Genomic DNA, 5,959 nt, shown 5'->3' with positions numbered 1-5,959 from the left:
TTTCCTTTTGCCTCTACATATGCTCTTTCTCTCCACAACACTATTTCACACAAGGAGAACTGTCTACCTTCATTTAGTTAAGCTACCCCGTTACAGGAGCTATACTATGTGCCAAGTAGTTTGTCTGTTCAACCAGTCATCAAATGGGAACTTCTCTTTGTTCTTCCAATTTCAAATCAGATCCCCGATGGCCTGCCTCTGCCTCTCTAACATCCTATCCGGATACAGGTCCCGAGAACAACGAACAAGAGTAGGTGCTCTAGCTGAGAAGAGTAGAAATCCAAGAACATCACCAACCACTAAATAGATATTGTGGGAGAGAGCGAGCAGAATGAGAAGGAATAGAAGTTCTTCATCTCATTCATTTCCAAGGATATGAGCAAGATAAGAGGTGCTTCTTTTGCTCCAGCTTTTTGGCTTCACCTTATTGTAACGAATTCACTATCCTTAAATAAGAAGGCGAAGGGTTTCTATGGAGTTATGTACAGGTTGGCCTACCATCTACCTTCATTCTGAAAAGCAAGCCCATTGTAACCATGGTCTTCTACCTCCATTCTAAAAAGCAAGCCCGTTGTAACCATGGTCGTCTACCTCCATTCTGCAAGGCAATGCAAGCCCATTGCAACATGGCCATCTATCTCCATTCTGCAACCCCATTGCAACCATGGTCATCTATCTCCATTCTGCAATGCAAGCCTGTTGCAAACCATGGAAGTCTACTTTCACTCTACAACCCAAGCCATGGCCGTCTATCTTCAGGGTTTGCTAGTTCTTGAAAAAGATGAAGTCTATGCTATTATGGTTTCAATTATAACTAAATTTTTTATCAACGGCAGCAAACATTTTAATCGTCTAACATTATATCAAATGGATCATATTTTGACATGTAAGGTAAGAGGAAAGTGGATTTTAGAGGGAAACGCCTTACGACGTAAAAATATAAAATGCAATTTAAAAATCTTCAAAAACAAAATAAACAATCACTTTTTCACAATTATATTATATAATATTTATTATATTTAATATCTTAAATTTATTAATCTAAATAGTTTTTTTTAAATGAAATTTCAAATTTTAAACACTCAATTTTATTTCAATCACCAGAAAGTACTTGACAGAGGATGCGACCATGCGTACCAATACACACAGGCCTATATGACCCCTCATTCTAATTAAATTTCAATTTATTGCATGGTTGTACTGAGTATCATGGAGCATCAATGACGGAGCAATGGGGATAGTATCTTATAACAAATGGGTAGAGTTTTATCTTCAATGACGGACCAGTGGGGATATGATCTTATAACAAATGGGTAGAGTTTTATCTTCCCAGCAATAAAACAAACATGTCCAATAGAGGCCATCATAATTTCATTTTAAAATATATGGTAAAATTTCAACCAAAATATTTTAAAATATATGGTAAAAATTCAACCAAAATAGAGTACATAGCTCAAGTAATTTGACTTAAAAATCGATTATATATGATGATGCACGAACTCAGATTTCTCGTTGACTAACTTCCTCCTAATCAATTTTGTCATAATTAGGTGTAAACTATGTCATTATTTAAACCTGCAATCTCTCCATTACCAGTTCAAGTTGTGCAGGCTGTACTTTAAAAAATTGATGGACTATTCTGTATTTTAAATTCCTTTGTTGGTTAAAATTGGCATGAAAAAGTCAAAAGTTAGATAATGATTCTCCCTAATAAGGTTGGCCCTCTCAGTGCAATCATACGATATTAAAGAATGAGGTTAATTTTTTATATAAAGGATAAGGTTAATTTATAATATTATTGGTAAATAAACCATGTTAAGCCTATGTAAAAGTGGTATAATAATGCTAGGTCTTGGTTAAACCATTGGTTGAAGGATGAGGTTATTCTATTGTTTTATTGGTCAATAAAAAATAAAGATGGTGTTTATCATCATAATAACAACAATATTAAAATTATATATCTAAGATCTTAGAGAAATTATCTAGTGCGATAGAGAATTGGATGATGAAAGAAAATTAAGACACATGGATACTGCTAACCAAAAAAAGTTAATATACATGGAGATGGTGAACCAAATGGAGACTGCCAACCAAAAAGAGTACTGAGATGAAGAAAATAATCAATATTAATAATATAAGAACAAATCATAGGTGATTAGTGATACAGTTCGGTTGGTCATTGGAATCATAGGTACGGTTTCACTCAACAGTAGCAATATGTTATTTTCTTCGTCCGCTTTATCTTATTCTCTGACAAACATTTAACAATTGTTTCTTACAAGAGCTTGGGATTATCAAGATGAAAAACTGAAATAGTAGAGACAGAGAACGGAAGAACATGAAGGAAGAGATGTAAGTGTGGAGAGAAGTTGGGGAGGAGAAGGAGAAGGCCGAGTCAAAGAGCAGTAGCTTCGAGAAAGAGAAGCGTTGCCTCCATTACCTCAAGATAGAGGGCCTGTACCAGCTCCTCTGCAACACCTGTGTCCTCGTGACTCATTGCCACATGTACTGCCCCAGTTGTCTAGATGACTGTAGTAGCTAAGCCCAGGGTCTCTTGAAATGCTCTTCCTGTCCTCGCAGAGTCTATGTCAATTGGCATCACATGGCAGCCACGACCCTACCCACGGTAATGCCTATTAGTGAACCCTTGCTATGTGGGTAATGCCGATTAGCGAACCCTTCCTATATCTGCACTACCAGAACCCTAATTCACATGCCATGCAGTTTGCGCAGCCATAGGCAAGGCCCAGAAAAGGCCCCCAACAAAAGGCTCAAGGGCGCCCACAAGGCCCCCAACAAAAAGCTCAAGGGCACCCACGGTTGCTCCTTTAATTCGCAGTCGGAAGACATCTCGGCCAAAGTGGTCTTAACCGCAGCTAAAATTTCATTCGCTTCGATTCACGCGGAGGCCCAGAAGAGCGCCAAGAAGGAGGCTAAAAAGGCCATCCACACAATGCTCAATGTAGCCATGGAGGAAGAGCCTAAAGCGCATGCAACCAATTCTTTATATACACGTATTTTGAGTTGTTGCAAACCGTAGTTACTGTAACGACTCGTAACAAACTTACTATAACCATTTATGATATCCAAAATTACTATAACCACCTATGATATCCGACATCCAACAGTGAGAATTTGTTTAATCGTCTAACATCTCATCAAACGCTGCAAAACTGTACACCGTGGCAGTTTGGTGAGTTCATTTCAAAGGGAACGCCTTACGGCGTAATTAATTCTCTAGTATAAAACATTATAATAAATGAAATTAAACCATAAACTAACCCTTCATAATGTTCTCCTCATAATATTATCTCACATACATTATTAAAGAAATCCAATTTTTACCTTAGGTGAGACTGAGTGAAATTTTCCCACTATATAAAACATTAGGTCATAATTTATGTATTTCATGTCAATGTATTTTCGAGAAACAAAAGATAGAAACTAAACTATTAAATGTAAATTAAATTTAATGTCATTTTCCCTTTTAAATGTTGAATGCTTGAATTTCTATAAAACTTTCCATGAAATCTAAATGCTCCTCCCATGTTAAATTAAAATCTACACAATTTCTTCACCCAACGACTAAATTAAAAAAAAAGAAGAGTTTAAATGAAAGACAATCTGAAATGTATGTTGTATATTCTCCTGTAGAGGTTAAAGTAGTAACAAAATTAGAAATACCATTACATAAATACAATGTACTAACCTTTTCTCCTTTTGCTATTACCAGGGCTCCTTTAGTGACCTTCCAGGTTGTATCTGTGAAAGTAGTTACACAACCTTCATCTCGCAACTACCGTGTTGAAATTAGATTTTTCTTCAGATCTAGAACATGCCTTACCTCCTTCAATAGCTATTGATTTCCATTTTGCTATTTTATGAAAACTGTACCCATTCCAATGATTTTACAGGGTTTATCATCACCCAATCAAACTTGTCCAAAATTTCCTTGAACATGATCATGACAATGTTTCCTATCAGGTGTGGCATGGAATGAGGCCCCTAAATATACCACCCATGTATCAATACTATTTTCTAATGAAAGAATCAAATCATCTTGCAACACATCACTTGTCACATTTGCTTCATGATTTTTTTCTTGTTGTGTGTCTCCTTCTTTTCCCTTCCGAGACTTGCATTCTTTCTTCAAGTGTCCTTTATTCCCACATTTCTAGCACATTGTTCCCGATCTGGGACTTACTGCGATATCCAGGACTCTTTCCTCTTTCTGTTTTTCTTCCCCTAGTCTCTGCAGTCAAAGCATTACCTAATGTATCACCGGAGCTTTTCCATTGCATAACCTTGCTAAGGATTGCAACGACAACATCATCAAACTTTGAAGTACTAGATCGAGAGACAGAGTTACTAGTGGCCATAACTAAACCATTCCAACTTTCTAGCAATGAGCACAGAAATAACAGAGCCATAACTTCATCATCAAAAGCTGCCCCTACAGAACTTAACTGACTGGTAACTCTATTAAATTCATTTAAATGATCAAGAACAGATCAACCTTTTGACATCTTCATATTAAATAAATGCTTCATAATAAATATCTTATTTGAGGTGAAGGTGAGGAAGTCGACAGTGAAGGTGGGAAAAAAATTAATAGGGTTTCAGAGTAGCTGCGGAGGCAGCGCTCCATGGAGGGGCGCAGAGGAGGGAGCTCCACTCCCTCCTTCAATCAAGCCATGATCAGCAAAGGAAAAAAACCCATGGAAAATGACAGGGGACCTTCAATGGGAAGGAATAAGAATAGTGAAGAGGAACAAAATGGACAGGAATCCAAAGTGAAAAGTATTATTAGAGAGAACGAGGAAGAAGACAAAGAACAGGGAACAAAAATCAAAGCACACATGGGCCCATGTAAACCCAAAGCTGCAGTTACTGCCAGAGTCACGTTAAATGAGCATGCTCTGCAGGAGCATAGGGAATATATGCAAACCTATGCAATTATCTACAAATTCATGGGTTTATGGCCCACTAAAAAAGCCTTACAAATGTGGATAAGATACCACTAGAAACCAAAAGGAAACATTGACCTACACTTGGGTTCAAAGGGATTCTTTACCGTGGTTTTTGTGAATATCAAAGACAAGGACAATTTTTTTGAAGGTGGGCCATACTTCATTGCTGCTGCGGGTCTCTATATGCGACCTTGGATCATGAATTTTGTCCAAGAACGTGAGATCTTTACTTCAGTCCTGGTTTGGGTAAGGCTCTATTCTCTTCCGCTTGATTATTGGAAAAAAGAATCATTAATAGCCATAGGAAATAAGCTTGGTCGGTTTGTTAAAGCTTTTGAAGCCACTAGGAAGGGAAAGTATACTTCCTTTTCTCGGATCTGTGTGGAGATGAATCTCTCTGGAGCTCTTCCAGATGAGATAAGCTTGGAAGTTCATGATGAAGAATGGGTTCAAACCATAGACTACGAACACATTCCGTTCAGATGCCACAAATGCCATGAACATGGACACCTGTTCAGGGATTGCCCTCTCTCCAAAATAGAGATCAAGAGTAAAGAAAATGCTATGAAAGACTCCGAAGGCTTTCACAAAATGGCACACAAGGGAAAAGGAAACAAGAAGGGAACAAAAGCACAGAAATCTGTAGGACAACAAAATAGCCAGAACAGGTTCCGAGTCTTGGAAATGGAAGAAGAAGATAATAGAGAAAACTAGATGAAAGGTGAAAAATTAATGGAAGGGAAGAAAGTAGAGGACAAGGAACACACACCAGATAAGATTCTGCAGACAGAAGTGATGGTGAGCGATGCTGAAATAGAAATGGATAAGGAGATGACCCCTAGTGAGATGGAAACAGAGGACCAAGAAATACAGGAAATTCTTGAGAAAGATAATCTTGACTTGGAAGATTTCTTGATTCAAGGAACTAAAGAAGGGATAGAATCTTTACCTCCCGAGGAGTTCAACAAAGTCCAACAGCTATATTTATG

General features: G+C 37.6%; 1 pseudogene; it reads left to right on the top strand.

Annotated features, from left to right (window-relative positions):
* The first annotated feature begins 579 nt into the window (after positions 1 to 579).
* On the top strand, positions 580 to 5,684 carry LOC149155986 (uncharacterized; annotated as a pseudogene).
* The last annotated feature ends 275 nt before the right edge of the window (positions 5,685 to 5,959 follow it).

Source organism: Pinus tabuliformis, chromosome 9, assembly GCF_031772625.1.
Source record: "Pinus tabuliformis cultivar Carrire ecotype Pingquan chromosome 9, CPIR1, whole genome shotgun sequence".
Classification (NCBI taxonomy): domain Eukaryota; kingdom Viridiplantae; phylum Streptophyta; class Pinopsida; order Pinales; family Pinaceae; genus Pinus; species Pinus tabuliformis.
The sequence above is the reverse complement of the archived record's forward strand: the minus strand, read 5'-3'. Positions and strand labels throughout refer to the sequence as shown.